Here is a 17937-nt window from a genome sequence, read left to right as displayed (position 1 = left end):
TAAAACAACAATGAAAAGAAAGTGCAACAATAAAGAGCAGAAAATATTAAAAGGCCTAATCTCTCTTTCTTTTCTCTCTCTACCAGTGACACACAAACAAGCAATGGACATTTTTCAGCAGCAGCTGAAATAATACTCGAAGAATCTAAATAACAGCCAAGGAGAACAAAAATGTGTTTACAAGCTGCTTGCCTCTAGGATACAAACTCATAAGCCTTCAGAGAAAGTGAACTGCATATATTCAATGCCGCTGTCGAGCTGCTGAGTATTTCCTAATCCTATCTCACTTGGGCAGCATTACTAACAAGAGGCAACCTTAACTGTTCATCTGCAGGGGAAATAGATGCCTCCTAAAAGAGTGTGATAACTCTTCCTGTTGTCTCAGATCATTCCCACAGGTCCCTCCCTTGGCTCCACCCACCTCATATTCCTTATACCTGAACTGAATGAGCTCCACCAATGGAAATACGGTATCTGTCAGCGAGATGGAACATCCATGTTTATTAACATCGTATCTCTGACTATTTTTGGAGGGGGGGGAGAAACAGTACAGAGAAAATGGGTGCCTCCTTGGATGATATGCTTGGTCATCAATGAAGCAGAATGCAGAGCCAAGCTGACACAAGTGATTCATTCAAGAGACTATCCGCTGAATATTAAGGTGAGCCCCAAAGAATGGGGCAGCCCCTTGAACACATTGATTTCTGCAGTCTAAGAAAAGGATTTTTTTTAAAAAATGATCCTCCCCAATCATTTTCCCTTTAATTGGCTTCACCCTCATTTAATTTCCTTCCTAAACCAGTTCCAGTATTAATTTGCCTCTTTCACTCACATTAATTTTCTTTTCATTAAACCCTCTCCATTCATTTTCCTCTTAAATGCACAATTCAATCAGTTCTCTTTTGATAAAGATTCTCAAAAAAAATCATCATCATCATCCTCTAGTCCATGTCCACCCATTTCTCTGAGTCCATGTCCGCCCAAAATCACTCTAACATTCCCCATAATTCATTCCTACTTACATTTATTTCCCCTACATGTTTATTCCCCGATTCTCCCAAAATTCATTTTTCTTCTAATGCCTCTAAATTCAATTCTAAATCAATTAATGTCCTCTCCAAAATCTGCTGAGCCCCAAGATTAATTAATCTCCAAATGCCCTCCTCCAAACTTGTATGTTCTGTGATTAATTCATTAAACCCAGCAATTAGCCAATATCCCCCTATATAATTTCAAAGTTCCCAAATGATAATTTAATTGTGTATCACATAACCCTTTGTTTCCCCAAACAATATATGTGGTGTTTTTTTTAAATTTTCTCCTCGGTTTTCCCCCCTGAGAAGTAACTCTCCTATTCTTCTCTTGCAATTAGCAGCTTTGGTACCTCGGGCATTGCTCTTGTATTGGCTAAGCTTGGCATATGTGGGGAGAAACAGAGGAATGCGAAGGAATGTTCTAGTTTGTGTGTAGAGCAGCCATATTGTTTCTGTGCCGAATCTGCCTGTTTTGTGTTTCTGACTACCCAGAAAGGAGCAAGTGGATGCCTGAGAACATGGATGCAGTCTATACCCTTCTAGCAGCAAATACCACGAAGTATGTGTTTGTGCTCTTTCAGTAGCAAATTTTGCCACCTTGAATCCAAGCCCTAATCACATAGTCACCATCCTTGTCTTTATAAGCTCACCCAAAATGCCTGTGGAGTGGAAGGGCCTCAATAGTCTATGTTTGGGGGAAACCTTCCTGAAGACCATAAGATTCCATGCTAAATCTCTAAGCAACCCAGTTATTCACTGGAGAATCTTCCTTTGAAATTTGAACATGAAGTACTAGAGATATGGCAACTATTTGCCCTCCAGTGCTTCTATCATGTGAATATTTGAACGGTGACATTAATGGTCATAGAATAGGTTGATGACCAGTAACACAGACAGCATAAAAGGCAAATTAGGCAAATTTATGGAGGACAAGACTACAAATGACTACTAATCATGACTACTAATCCTTATGGCTATCCAGAGTCAGAGGCAATAATGATTTGATATGATTTATTTTAATTTGTCTTATTTGTCGACTGCCTTTCTCCCGATGAAGAGTCTCGGGGCAGCTCACAGTGTTAAAACAAGTAGAATTAAAAATGCAATTAATTAAAAACACATTAAATGATTAAAAACATTTAAAAGCAAACTTAGTTAAAAATCAGCATCCAGGGACTCAGTTATGGTTATTAAAAGCCTGCCTGGAGAAGTGAGTCTTCAATTGTCAGCCAAAGGATAAAAGAAAGGGCCAGCTTAACCTCATATGCCTCTGAATACCAGCTGCTTGGAAAACGTGAGCATGAGTACTACTGCACATAGGTTCTAATTGTACACTTCTCATAAGAATCTGGTAGAATAGATGATGAAGAAGTAGATGGGCCTTCAGCTACATCCAGTAGGGATCTTCTTATGTTCCCCTGCTTGTACTTTATTATGTAATTGTGTATTAATATATATACACTATTGAGATAATAACAATCACACGTGCTTTCCAACACTGTGTATCAGAGGTAGGGGAGGGCTTTTAAGACCTAAAGGCATTCTCCTTTTCCATTATCCTACTGATAATGTTCTTTTCCCCTCCTCTGGCTTGTCTTTTCCCTCTTCTTGTTTGTTTGCCTCACATCCTTTGTTTGTTAGTCTCTCCTCTCTTGACTCAGCTCCACACGACACGCATGGAAGGAGGTATCTCCCACAAAGCAGAGATTCCAACTTTCTCTTTTTCTTTTTCTTCTTCTTCTGACTGTAACTATAAACAGCAGCTGTAAGTAAAGATATTTTTCCCCCACTGAAAACGCTTCCAGAGTTATCTTTAAGATATAAAGTGCTAGCTACTGTGAACAGGTGTGGGCTGCTGAGACTTAAGCTATTATGTCATGCTTTCTCTGCTGTTTGTAGCTGATACTCTGCCTACTATAAAATGAATTAACAACATTCTCCAATATACTATACTGCTAAATAACATTATTTTTAATTGTAAAATGTTCTACTTCCTGCCTCTCTAAAGCTGCAATTACATTAGCCATTTGGCTTTGCTACAATTTGATTTGTAACATAATTTATGGTTGCATTCACAGTCAGTGATCACACCGGGTTTGTGGATTGACTTGGTTAAGGTTTTATGGTTCATTGTTATAAGGTCAGGGATTCTGATGCTAGAGCATCTCCCCAAGAACCTTACAGAACTTTATAGACCTCTAGGAAAAATCAGAATTCCTAAAGTCCTAAAGGGTGGATGAAGCAAATTGGTACCTGGCCAACTTTGTCCTCCAGCACTTTATGCCCATAGCATTTTGCCACCCAAGCAACTTACTATTCCTGCAAGTGCAAAATGATAACTGTTATCTGCTACAGGGGCAACTTGCCAGCCATATAAATTACAAGAGTCATCTGTGAAGATTCTCAGTCATCCAGGTGTGGTTATCTGGAAGGTGAGTCATGGCAAGTGGACTTATTTATTTATTAATTTATTTATTAGATTTATACCCCGCCCATCTAGACCGAAGTCTACTCTGGGCGGCAGACTTCTTTCTTGTTAGGCTGAAACATTTCTAGATCTGACCAAGGGGAAGTGAAACCAAGGTAGAGGGTCTCCTACCAACTCTCCTCAGACTAAAGAAGCTATTTGGATGAGTAGCAAAATGTTTCAACCTAAGAAGAAAGAGTTCAGTTGAGTCCAGTTGCCATGACTCAACTTCCAGATTACAAGAGTCATGTTTTGCCACCCAGGTAAAAGTAATAGAGATTTCTACTGAAAAAAATCTGACTATTTATAGAGATCAGTAACTTACTGCACCAGCAAAATTGAACTGTTTACAGTTGAAGGGTAACAACATAAACAACCGAGTAAAACATAAATATAGGGAGGAAAAGAGATACACAAGAAACACCATGCCACACATACCAGATACCAACAACACTGATACTGGGCACCAGACATCCAAGAGCAGCCACAGCTCATAGCAGGACTTCAGAACAGACAAAGGACAGCATGAATTTTTCACCATAGATTCAAACTGGTTTCACTGGGTGGCACTTAGAATATTTTTCATGTGTGTTCAGTAATATGCTTAAAGGCTAAAAATTGCTTAAAGTTATAAAGTTCTTTAATTTTTAATGTATTTTAGAGTTATATTCTCTGCTTTTCAATGTGCCTTCTTAGGCTATAAGTTCATGCATTTTTAGAATGCACACTTCTAAAATTTTATAACATGATTTAAGTTCTTCCTGTAAGTTAAGTTTGGTTTTTGCATGTACTTTTGCTTGCAACTTGTTTGCAAGGATCAAGAGATCATTTCGTATCTGTTTCATTCCTAACCTTGAACCAATCTAAATCTGATTACTATACATTAGGAAGGTCTGGTGCCTCTTTTCCCCAACTGTTAGCTAATACTGCCATTGAATTCTGGAGGAGCTAAAGAATGGCTCCTTGCTCCACTCAGTACCGTCCAAGGATTGAGCAAATGCCCCATTCAGTCTGTTTTGGCATCTTTGTCTGAAGACTGTGGACATGCCTGACAGGGCATAGGAGCAGTGTCTGCTACTTACAAAGGCTTTAATTGATATCTATGGGGCCTACCCATAACTAATCATCTTTTCCAGTTGGATGCTCAGATCAACTTACTAACATATGATACCTTTTTAAAAGACCTTTCATCAAAACATCTATGAGGCAATAAATAAACCCTGGATTCTCTGCCTATGTCTACCTCAGTCCCTCCAAGTAATGACAACTTGTAAAAATCTTTTAAGCCAGGATGAATCAGTGAAACAAAAGTGCTCAGTATTGGAGTGGGGAGATTGCATCCTCGCCCCAGAGCAGGTGGCCTTCGCCACTGCCAAACGAATATCATCACTGCCAAATCAATATCACCACTGCCAAGTGGGATTTTACCAAGCTGGTGGGAGAGGAATACAATCATGCATAATTGGAACCAGTCGAACCTAAGATTGTGCCCTTGAAATCTTAAAGCTGTCCAAACACTTCCTGCATGTCCTCCCTTGAAGAGATGCATACTGACATTGGACATAGGCTTAGTTAATTAAAATTTTGCAGCTAGAATCTCTTTCGGCAAATTTAAAATTAGAATAAAATGGGCCACATTCTCTCTCTGTGCAATTTTGATCAGGAACTCTTAATGAATTCTAAAAATCAATAATTACCAACAGTTGAGTGAGTGCAGAGGCCTTCTGATTGTAGCAATGGGGGAAAGGTCATTGGCTTTACTTCCAAAAAGGTACGGTAACTTTGCATTCTAAAACCCCTCACTTTGCCGGCCAAGGATTAAACCGCAGGGGGTTAAGCAGAAAAGGCTCTTAGCTGCACCAAAAGCTCTTGATGTTGCCTGTTGCAGGGAGAAAACTGCCTGACATATTTATTAATTGTACTGTGATGTTTCTGACTCAAACAAAGAAAAGAATCACTTTCACAATTCAAGGCAACGTATAAATAATAGAAACAAATATGCCTGGTGTTCCTATGATTGCTATTTTGATCAGCTCTCACTTTGACAGCCTTCAGTCCAGACCTGCAGATGAAGAAACATTCCTGGTGGCCAAAACCAGCCCATTGACTAGCCCTGCTCCTCACTCATACCGTTCACTGTATCTTCTCCAAGATCCAGCTTGTAGCCAAATGGTATCGTCTGCTCTGACCCCACAATGGATCAAATCACTTTGCATGATTCCAAGTGACAAAATCGGGAGCTTTCCAAGGACATATCCAGGAATATGTCCAGCTGGCACACAAAAAAAGAGGTCATATGTTTTATTCCAGAAACATCTTAAGGAATTGTATATTTCGTACTTTGAGGAAACATGACCCCTGAAGAGCATTATACAACCCACTCAAGTCACTACCAAACCTTCCAGAGATAAGTGACAGCCCTGGGGTGCACTGGCCTTCTATAGAGCTACTACCCTTAAAGTTGAAACCCATCTAGTAGGCCAGTTGGGCCCTGGGGCCATTGCAGCTTTTCTCAAGATTGAGGCCTGTCATGTTTTAATGAGTGATGTTAATGCCAAAATAGGCTGCTAATTCTATGACGAGACAGCTGGACTCCTATCCACACTGGCAGACCCTACAAGATGAGCCTCCAGTCACCTGCAACCAAATCACATTATTAAAAAAAGAAGCTGAAAAGGAGAAAAGCCCCTGAGATGAATGGGATCCTCTCTCATTTTTTGATAGTTGTGTTGTTTGCCGAGTCCTAACATTGGCTGCCCTGTTTGCATTCATTGACAGAACTGGGGAATTCCCTGTTGACTGATCATAAGATTTGTCAGTATGTATGCCTTCTGGCCATGTTCAGCAAACTTTCCACAAAACATGTCTGGATAAGTTGGAAAATTGGGTGGGCTCTGGAAGCCTTCTTTCTGAAAAACAAGTGCACTTTCACTATGGCAGTTCAACAGCTGACCATTGCTTTCTCATGAAACACTTAGCAAATAAGGGCTCCCACCATGCAATTCCATTTTCACTATTTTTGTAGATTTTCAGGCAACCCTTGATTGCATATTCCAGCCCCAACTTTGGCATACACTGACTCTGATAAATACAGATTTTAGGTTGTTAAGAAGAATGCAAGGACTGTATGATATCTCTAATACACTTGCCAGGGTCATTCAGGAAGCTGTCTCTCAGAGGTCATTCCTGTTAATAAGGGAGTATTCTGGAGTGCTTATTAACACCTCTCCAATCCATGACACTGTATTTCAATGATACTGTTCCCCCCTTATCACATGTAGAGATTTTCCTTTCTTCATCTAAAAAAACAGGAACCTTTCCATCATTGTACACCAATGACGCCATTAATCTTTAGGTTAGGATGCACAGCTTCCTGAGAGTGCGAGCCTCCCGTTATTATGCCAAATAAGTTAATTATCCCAAAAGTAGAATAATGGAATTTGGAAAGATAAGGCAAAAATATTAGCAGCTGAATAATCAGCAATTGGAAGACTCCTGAAATCATTTAAGTGTGACATTTAAAAACTCCAGAGCCTGGCTTTCTCATTTGAAAACCAGTGTATTAATAACCAATGCAATGGCTAATGCCGCTTTTTCACTTTGCAGCTGGACGAGGCCCAAGGCTAGTAGTGCCTCGTCTTGAGCTTTATAGAACTAAACTGCTAGTCCAGCTACTTCATAGAACTCCTAGATGAGCACATTCAGGTACTGCAGTTCTGGATTTGGAACAAGATAATCTCCTGTCAATAGCTCTGGGGTTTTCAAGAAATTATTGAGATAGAGACAGCCAATGGCTCAGTGGAAATCTTAGCTCAGAAGGCAGCCATCCGCTGCCAGATTTAAGATAATTTTCCAACAGGTTTCCTTGCTCTCATCCTAATGTCATTTGATGATATGGATCCAGAATCACAGAAAACTAAAACATCTGGGCTTTCCAGTGGCCTGTTTAATTATATGGGGCTATAATAATGCCCGTTTGGAAGTTACAAGGTGGGTAATCAATGTTGATTTTCAGTTTACTACCACAGTTGTGGTGAACTGCCATGCTAATAAACTGTACAAAAATTGTGTCACTTCTCCTGGGAAATTCCCCACACACTCATATTTGTTTCATCTTTGCCCATTTGTCCTTTTAATTAAATGGAGGCAAAACACTCTGTACTTAAGGGGAGTCAAGGGACAGTACGAGGGTCAGAGTGTGGTCAGAAGGTGATAAGGAATTGCCTTGGATTGCACTGGAAAGGTTCGTTTTGCTGGGACTGAACTCCCTTAAAGTGACCATCCTGTGCTTGCAGGAATTGCTCCAATTCAGGTCCAAGGAAGAGTAGCTCTGCTGGCAGACCAGCTTGAGCACAGAGGAGGATTGGGTTTGTTCACCATCTCCTGTACATCATCTAATAATCAGAAAAGAGTTTGCACCAGACCAGGACACAAGTGGTCCACAAGGCAAGCTATTTCTCCATCTGATTACACCCAAAGTCTTAAGATGAGTAGGCATTGTTCTGCTGGTGGACAAAAGCTAATGTATTTAGTTAGTTTTTTTCTAGAAATCTTTTTCTATACTTCAGAACTCTGTATCTTGACCTCTTGTTGGCTAATATTGGAGATTCTGGCAGGAACAAACTTCAGCAGATCCAAAACAGAGCATCCAGATTGCTACTGGGGCTGGTTACAGGGATCACATAATCCCCCCTGTTATAGCAGCTGCACTGGCTTCCGATCCGTTTCTGGGCAGAATTCAAAATGTTGGCTCTATAAGACTTAAATGACTTTGGTCCAAGCTTTCTCAAGGACTACCTTTATGAGTCTGCTTGAGTGTCAAGATCATCAGGAGAGGCCTTTCTCCCAGTCCTGCCACCTTCACAGGTACATTGGGGTGAGGACACAGGAGAAGGCCTTATTTATTACTGGTCCCAGATATTGGAACTCCCTTCCACAGGAGCGTAGACTGGCCACATCTTTATGGTACTTCCACAAGCAGTCGAAGACCTTTCTCTTTAGGTAACCTTTCTGTAAGTGACTGGCTGCTTGAATGGAATTTTTTAAATGGGTTGTTGTGCCTTATTGCTTTGAAAGTGTTGTGATGTTGCTTGTGGTTTTTAGCATAATAGTTGTCTGCTCCTTTTTAGTATTCGTATACTCTCTGTTGTTAACCTTAATATTGTCTTTTAATAATGTGAGCTGCCTTTAAGGAAAAAGGTGAGGTAAAATATTTTAAATAAAATAAATAGTAATAATAAATTATGTGGTATTCAGTGTTGATAAATATGTTAAGGTAGCCTTAGAGAGGACAAACATTTTTATTCCTCTCAAAGTCCGTGTATGCTCCTAGACCTTTTCAGTAACTAATTATTTAATCACGCAAGCACTTATGGTAACGTTGCATGTTTTTCTCATTTGATTTTATCCTATGTACAGTTTATTTGCTTTTTAAACCTCTCTCTCTGTTAGGTTCTTTTAGTCTCTGTAAAATGTCCGGCCCATTATTGCATGACAGATTGAAACAGAAACACTTTATACTAGGGCTGTGCATGAGTCCCCTGAGTTGGTCTGTTTCTCAGTAAGGGGTCGGACCCCATTCGCCCTGAGCCCTTTGGAAGATACTCCTGCCAGGCCCGTGTCTGTGTCTGTGCCGGTATTTGTGCATTACCAAATCCTTGGGAAAAACTTTGTTCAGAACATTATGTGTGATCACGAGCAGAGCGTTGGACTGAGCCCCATACTCTTCACAAGTGATTGATAGGTATACCCTGCAGAGTTTCCTGAGTTGCCAAATCATACACCCGGCTTCTTGCTAAGAAGGAGAACCTGGAAAGTGGATATCTTCCCAAGGCCACCTGAGTAAATAATGAAAATGCATAAACCAAATGGAGGAGGGAATCCTGTTCTTGTTCTTTGGAATTGAATGGGCCCAAGGTGTTTAATTGGTCTTTTGTAGTTATTATCATTGTTGCTGTTGTTTTAGTTTGATAACAATTCTCTTCGGAGAGGTAACTTCAGAAAGAGGTTTGTGAGCCTGAGATCAAATCAATATATATTTCTGATCTTTTCCTTGGCACATTCTTTTGGACCTTTAAACACACACTGGCCGCCTTGTAGCTCAAATTAGTCATGGTGAATAAGGCTGACTGTGGAGGTCTCTGCATCCAGTTCTGGTCTTACAGTACCAAAGGATTGCCTAAGGGCCACCTCTGCCTTCCTTGATCACCAAAGGGCCACAGGGAGACCCCGGATGTCTCTCTAGTAGGACCTGTTAAGCCACCTTTTCCTAATCTATGATCCTCTAGAGGTGTTGGTTTGCAATTTCCATCATCCACGGCCAGCTGCTGTTGTCTAACCCATCTAAAGATTATCCTGAGGTCCTCCCATATTCACATGTCCGCATGGCTAAGATCCAATGAGATATAAAGACTGAAGCCATACTTACCCTGTTTCCCCTAAAATAAGACCTAACCTGAAAATAAGCCCTAGTATGATTTTTCAGGATGCTCGTAATATAAGTCCTACTCCAAAAATAAGCCCTAGTTAAGTGAAATCCTGTCTTATTTTCAGGGAAACAGAGTAATACCATCAAAGGAATAGTAGCCATTGACTTGTCATATTTCACAGATGGTAACTGCACTAGCAATGAAAGATGCATGGAAATGTGAGCAAATATTTCTATACACATGCACAAATCCTTTCCCTAGAAGGAAAAGATTGACTGACATGGAAGGAATCTATAGACACTTCAAACCGTGCTACTTCCTTTCCTTCACCTGTAACATCCCCTTATTTCACAATCTGTAATACAATTCATCATATTTGTGCAATGTTTTTGCATCAATCAACATACCAGATGTATTAGTCAAGTTCGGGTTTGGTTCCTCTGTTCTTATAAGGGCTACTTTATCAGGCCAATTTGTTGTTTTATATTGGATTTGTTTGTAAGTATCTTGGTATGGCATTCATACGTGCTATGCTGGGCTTATGAGAACAGCAGAAGCCAGATCAAAACCAAAGTCATACCAAGTCCAGCATTCTGATCCTGCAGAGGCCACCAAGATGCCTCAGGGGAACCCAGCAGCAGAATAAGAGGGCAACTGCAGCCTTCCTTCCATTTTCTGAAGCAGCTGGGAATCAGAGAGAGACTGCCTCTGATACTGAAGATATTGTACAGCCATCAAAATCAACAGCCATTGAGAAGACTTATTGTCCATTAATTTGGTAACTTAAAGCTGATCTGGTTGAATGGCATTACTACAACTCTGAGCAGCAAATTCTATAGTTTGATTTGGTTCTGATTTGGGGGAGATGTATGCACTGAACTGATCTTCCTTCCTTCCTTGCATGAGCACATTTTTCTCTCCCAACTGCTTGCCTGACTTTCAACTACATTAACCAGCCTGTTATTTTCATCCCCTTTTCTTTTGTTAGCTGTGTTGGACACAGTGCGGTGAAAAGACAGGACCTAAGCCGCTTATATAAGGGGAGTGCCCATTTGGGTATGAAGAGAACGGCTCTCTTTCTCCCAAATTCATCCCACACTATTTACAATCATGCAGTTCTAAAATCTCGCTTGGCACCCTGACTCTGCTGCAGTGCTGGCTGCTAAGCAGTCTGAGTCTGTCCCATTCCTCCTGATTTGTTCCCAAATTGTGAATGCACCTGTTTAGCCCTCTGCATGGTTGCGGACAGTGGTTTGTGTTATACCCAATGGTCAGAGGCCTCTGACTATGTGTACACTTTGCACATGCTCCAAAATATCAGTTGAAACCATAATGGGCAGCACAGGACTGAAAGAGCATCTTTCAGGTTTACTATGCAGAGGGTTTATGTCTCCTTAGAGCCAGTGGGAGAACCTGGATTAATATGTAAAAATGGAAAGGGTTGCATTGCAGCCACAGCCAATGATGACCTCATTTTTATAACAATCTGTGCCTTTGCATAGAGTAGTCCCAACAGCCATTTTGTTCTTTACCATAGTGTGGGAGGAGAACTCCAGGGGAGAAGCACACTGTGTGTATGTGAGGCGAGGACTGACTGTGAAGATTGAGCCTTAATCTCTTTCACAATTCAGTTACTGAGTCAAGGCTGAGTGTGACAGGAGGCACAGAGAAGGCACCCGTATGAGAGGAAATCCAGACATCTTCATGGGAGGAAAAGATGGTACCCAGCAGGTGGGTACCACGAGGCATCTGCAGTGCCAGTGTGGTGCAGTGGTTAAAACATAGGACTAAGACATATCATCAAAGCTACCGACATGAATTTGACCCTACTCCGAGAGGCAGTGGAAGACAGGAGGGCCTGGCGTGCTCTGGTCCATGGGGTCATGAAGACTCGGACATGACTTAACTACTAAACAACAACAACAAGTCTTATCACCACTTGATCATGAAGCTCCCTGGGTGGTTTGTCCCAGTCACACTCTCTAACCCTTACTTAGCTCGCAGGGTTCATTATGAGAGTGAAATTGGGGTGAGTGGGGGAAGACAGCCATGTATGCCACACTGAACTCACCAGAGGAAAGGCAGAATATAAATCTGACGAATAAGTAATAAATACATTATTTTCTATAATGGGTCCACACGCATGCACACAGATGCAAAATACAAGAGGTGAGGCAAGGGATTCTCAGAGCCTGGATAGGGGGTCTGTGTCCCTGTTGATTTTGCTGGACCTCTCAATGGCTTTCAGTGCTATTCACCACAGTATCCTCTTGACCAGTCTCTCTGGAATGGGACTTGGGGGCACTGTATTATTGTGGCTCCAATCCTTCCCAGAGGAGAGGACTCAGAAGGTGGTGCTGGAGGATTCCTGTTCAACACCCTGGCTGCTGACATGTGGGGTCCCTTAGAATTCTGTTTGGTCTCCATCCACTCAAATTGAGTGTTGGGAGAGTGAGAACAGGGAAAAAAAGAAAATATTTAGTCTGTGAAACTCCTTGCCATAGGGTATGGTGATGGAATCTGGCCTAGATGCTTTTAAAAGAGGATAGGACAGATTCCTGGAGGAAAAGTCCATCGCAGGTTACAAGCCATGACAGGGATGTGTAATCTCCAGGCTTAAAAAGAAGGTACCTCCAAATGCCAAATGAAGGAGAGGGATATCAGGAGACAGGTGTCTAATTGTCTCGTGTGCTCCTTGAGGCATCTGGTGGGGCTACTATGCAATACAGGAAGCTGGACTAGATGGGTCCTCGGCCTGATCCAGCAGGGCTCTTCTTAGGTTCTTATGAAAGCAGGCAAAGACCTTTCTCTTCAGGCAAGTTTTCTCTCAGTGACTGCCTGCAAGAGTGACTGACTACATGGCTGGCTACATGAGTGACTTTCGGATGGATTATTATGCATTACTGCTCTGACTGGGTCTTTAGTACTACTTGTGTTTACTATCTTTCAAAGTGGTATTTGTTTGTTCCCTTTTAATATTTGCATACTTATTGTTTTAGCTTTAATATTGTCTTTTAATGATCTAAACCACTGTTGCATATTCATTGTTTCCAGCTTTAAATATATTCTTTCAAAGATATAAGCTGCTTTAGGGGAAAGATGGAGTAAAATATTTTAAATAAATGAATGAATAAATATTTTGTCTGTGCAATGGGCTCAAGTGGGGAAAATGTGGATTCAAAATATGGTTTCCTTGTGTTTCTCTGATGAGATCACCCTGTGTGTTGCAGGCATGATCTCTGAGTTAAGTTGTCTATTATAAATCCTTGGTTTTGTCCTATTGCATCCTGAGCTGCTGCCTGCCCTACTAGGATGGATGCGCACAAGCTGGCACTGTCAACAAACAAACAAATAACTCACATCATTTAGAATGATTATTCTAATCCACAGTATTTGTCCAAAATGTCAAGCTATTTTCTGCTGTCTGGCTTCATCCCATGGATCTCATCCGATGGAATGGCAGTATTAATTCCTGTTGGCACCCATTTCTTTCAAAGACCTCGTGCTCCTTACAATGTGGGACGTGGTGGCACTGTGGGCTAAACCGCAGAAGCCTGTGCTACAGGGTCAGAAGACCAGCAGTTGTAAGATTGAATCCACGCGACAGAGTAAGCTCCCGTTGCTTGTCCCAGCTCCCGCCAACCTAGCGGTTCGAATGCATGCAAATGCAAGTAGATCAATAGGGACCACCTCGGTGGAAAGGTAACAGCGTTCCGTGTCTAAGTCACACTGGCCATGTGACCACGGAAGATTGTCTTCGGACAAAATGCTGGCTCTATGGCTTGAAAACGGGGATGAGCACTGCCCCCTAGAGTCGAACACGACTGGACAAAAATTGTTAAGGGGGGGAAACCTTTACCTTTACCTCCTTACAATCTAGCTGCTTTTGGGAAGGATCCAGTGCTAACAGGAGTCAGACAATTTCCCCTTCTCACTCAACCCACAATCCTGATATAGGGGTCTGGAAAATCCTCTGGACACCATTTTTAGGTAGCTTCAAGGGTTGCAGGGCAAGGAAAGAAACTTTGATTGCACCAGAGCTACAGTGCATGGCCACACTGAAAGTAGATCTTAGATTGCATTTCATCCTGTGCAGAAACTGCATTCCCACTCTGCCCTCTGCCATCTACATTCTGCCTGAGTAATAGATGTGGTAAAGCTGTTTCTGGACTGAACCATATATATTTCCTAAGCATTAAAATGCTGGTAAGAATTGTGCTCCTTGCAATCTGGTTTTGTAGGCTCAGATAGTATATGGTGTGTGTTTACCCATTTTGGGGAGGGGGAGAGATAATAATTATGCAACATCATGCTTAAAGTTTTTGTTACACAATCTACTTGCCATTAGGTAAACCTAGCTTAACACCTTCATGTAGATTTTTCTCGCTCCTGCTAATAATTCTGCTATATCTTTTCACTTGTCCATATTTGTTCCTATTAAAATTAAGGAAGATATTAAATCAGGCCAAAACGTCAGTTTAGGAGTGACTGTGGTTTTTCTTTTTCCATTTTGCTTTCGGGTTGACATTTCTAATTTCCATTGTGACTATGTGTGTTTGTGTTTTAATAAATGCAGTATCAACACAGTGTTTGAAAAGTGGTTTATGATTATTAATCCTGGCTGCATGACCGCTTCATTAGAGGACAAGGGAACACCATGCAACTCTTTGATGATTGTCCAAAATGAGAGAAGGCCCATCACTCTGGGAGTTGCTGGAGAGGAAGGAATGAAAGAAACAGGATGAAGCGGAGCAAAGGAAAATATTTCTAGCCGTGAGGTCCAGGAGGCCTGTGGAACAACATCCCCAGGGGAGGTGATGGAAACCCCACAGGTTGAGTCACTTAAGGCTGGACTGGCCAAACCTCTGGGAGAGAACAACAATCCCATACGGGCATCTTGGATGGGCTACATGATCTTGTGAACCTTTTCAATCTTTAGTTTCTCTGACTCAGCTGAAAGGGTGGAGTGGAGGAAAATGTGAAGTCAGAGGTTTATGTGCCAGGTGGGCACCTGCCAAATCATTTTTGATTCTTGCCACAATTAGATCTCCTCCTCAGATGATAAATAAAGATTAAAATCTGAGTAGCTGTGTATGTTCCACAGAAGAGAAGATTAAAGTAGCTGAGCAGAGATTCATTTCTTTTGCAGGGCCACCAGAAAATCCAAAAGGCTGGAAGTGAACTTCAGAGCGATAAAGAACTCTTCTGCATCTCCCTTGCCCCGTCTTCTTCCTGCTCTTTCTTCTTCTGTCATTGGTGTTCAAGGCAAAATGATTTTAAAATAATAAGACAATATTAACGAGTAATATGTAGACAAAGGACTGATGAGGTGTCCAGGATGGGCAATGGATCAAGTGGCCCGTACGGCATATTTCACAGCAAAGTGTTTGCCACATCTGCCAACCAGACCAAATTTTACAGGCACAAACAGAACTTTGCTGTCTTGGCTAGCTGACAGAGCTGGAGGATAAAAAGACAGACGAAGGGTGTGTGACTGTTGCTGAGCTGTCTTCTCTTAGTGAAAAGGCCAGAACTGCCAGAGCACACAAAGGTCAAATAATGCAGTACCTTCAACATGCAGCAAGCAGCATAAGAAAAAACAAAAAACTTTTCTGTTTTACTCTAGAGCAGCCATTCTGAACCTTTCCCCCCCATTACCATAAACACAATATGAAAGAAATATAGGCCGAATCAGAATTGCATAAGTTGCATAATGGATCTTATAAAGTGGTGTGTGAAGAATTGTTTCCAGCCTGTTGTTGTTCTTTAGTTGTTAAATCATGTCCGACTCTTTGTAACCCGATGGACCAGAGCACACCAGGCCCTCCTGTCTCCATGCCTCCCGGATTTAGGTCAAATTCATATTGGTCACTTTGGTGACACTGTCCATCCATCTCGTCCTCTGTCGTCCCCTTCTCCTCTTGCCTTCACACTTTCCCAACATCAGGGTCTTTTCCAGGGAGTCTTCTCTTCTCATGAGATGGCCAAAGTACTGGAGCCTCAGCTTCAGGATCTGTCCTTCCAGTCTGTGGCCCCCTTCAAATGTGCCAGGGGCCCCCAGGGGGCTATATGGCCCCCACTGAGAATGGCTGCTCTAGAGCAAACATGCTTGGCCCCAGTCTGTATTACAGCCAATAAACACACAGGTGTAGAGGGAAGGTATGAGAAGTCACTGCTTTGGTAAGGTATATAAGATGAATGCAAACATGTTCTCGTTGTGTTGTCATGTGATGTTATGCCCCTTAATAAAAGGTGGATAGCACCCTTCAGCAGGAAGCATTGGGACACTGAATGCTTGTTTCTTGTTGTCTCTGCAGACAAGAAGACATTCCTCCAAACTGTTCCCTGTGCCTCTGTTCCTCAGTTTTCAATTGAAGCATCTCTTTCACAGCACAGTTACTTTTCAGAACAGGGCCATAAATCTAGACAGGCAATTGAACCAGAATGCTAAAAGTTACATTTTAAAGCAATTAATTATAATTGTAGTTCCCATGCCCCAATGGCAGTTAGTTGCTATTGCAGTTACAGTTAAATGTTATTGCTTTCCTTGCTGGTTTTCAAAAAGTAATTGAAATAAATATTTCTTCTTTTTTAAACTCTTAATACAGAATTAGAAGCTGCTCAATAAAGCACATTCTGCTCTTGTCCAGTTCATTATCCACTGCAGCCTCTACAACATCAGACAGTTCCACAAGCCAGCATTTGGTCCATGGGATATTCTCTTTCCACCAGTTTGTGGGGCTGCACTCCATAAGTATAGAAGAAGCAAAAAAGTTACAGGTACACACTACAAAAGTAATGACATTGTCTGTAGTTGTGTCACAGGCTGTAACATAATTTAGGGCTTTTCCAGATGGGCAAAACTGATGCTACAGTTTTTCACAGTTGGTCACAGTTCATCTTGAAGGACAGCAAGATTTCCCAGGATTTGCATCCACACTGAAGTCTGAAAATCTGCATCTCTAAAACTCCTTCTCTTAGGAGATCTTTGAAATTCTTTTTTGTTAATATCCTCACCCCTGCTATAGCTTGTTTTCTTCCTGTTGTTGCTGTTTAATGGAATGGCATGCTAACTAAAAGTTTCTAATTGGGAGTCTTTTGACATGGAAATGAATATCACTAGAAGCTTAGAAAATATAATGGCATTAAACACCAACACTCCAGAGCAAACCCTAGAATGAATGAATGAATGAATGAATGAATGAATGAATGAATGAATGAATGAATGAATGAATGATAGATAGATAGATAGATAGATAGATAGATAGATAGATAGATAGATAGATAGATAGATAGATAGATAGATAGATAGATAGATAGATAGATAGATAGATAGATAGATAGATAGATAGATAGATAGATAGATAGATAGATAATCCATGCTTTCAGGAGGAAAAATAAATATGCTCAGGAAGTCCAGAATTTGTTACTCTTGGTACCACGGCAACCATTATGTCATATGGTTTGGTGGGGAAAATATCAAAATAACAAGTGATAAAACAGGTAATTTTACAAATGTTCCCTCTGGATAAGCTCTTAGCTATATATTATTGGAAAACTCAACTGCTTTCTTTCAAGCAATGAGTTTTGGAGTGTGAGAGTTGAGTTATAGGCAGCTGAGACAGAAGGAATCAGAACAAGGGAAGGCCCAAGCATAGGGCAAACAATGAGAAGTTAGGCTAGAGATCAGGAAAATTGCCAGTCAGGAGAAACTATCAGGGAGAAATCTCAGCATAAGCAAGAAGGCTTCATAGCCCTTCCTGTTGAGGTGGACCAGTGGAGAGCATGGGTAGTTAGGGTCACTCCAGTACCAGGGATCTTCTGCTGATTTAGGAGACACTCTATTCTATAGCAATGATGGTTTGTTATGCAAGGTCATTCTACACAGAACTCTATTTATAGTCCTAATAGCTCTAAACAGAGGAGGAGAAGGATGTCATAGCATGTCCAGCCAGGCACAGCAAGGTTCCTCTAATAACACAAAAGTACTCTCCATATTCATTGGTTC

General features: G+C 41.3%; 2 long non-coding RNA genes across 2 annotated transcripts in view; one reads left to right on the top strand and one right to left on the bottom strand.

The window, feature by feature from the left end:
- Positions 1 to 17937, top strand: part of LOC144584492 (uncharacterized) — a 41630-nt gene that overhangs the window by 5936 nt on the left and 17757 nt on the right. The window contains exon 2 of the long non-coding RNA XR_013538776.1: positions 87 to 17937. This exon is cut by the window's right edge and continues 17757 nt beyond it. This is a non-coding gene — a long non-coding RNA (uncharacterized LOC144584492). The remainder of the gene's footprint in view (positions 1 to 86) is intronic.
- LOC144584480 (uncharacterized) overlaps positions 17566 to 17937 on the bottom strand; it is a 191339-nt gene continuing 190967 nt past the window's right edge. The window contains exon 2 of the long non-coding RNA XR_013538750.1: positions 17566 to 17937. This exon is cut by the window's right edge and continues 1648 nt beyond it. This is a non-coding gene — a long non-coding RNA (uncharacterized LOC144584480).

This window comes from Pogona vitticeps, chromosome 1 (assembly GCF_051106095.1).
Source record: "Pogona vitticeps strain Pit_001003342236 chromosome 1, PviZW2.1, whole genome shotgun sequence".
NCBI lineage: Eukaryota > Metazoa > Chordata > Lepidosauria > Squamata > Agamidae > Pogona > Pogona vitticeps.
This window is presented reverse-complemented; position numbering and strand designations above follow the sequence as displayed.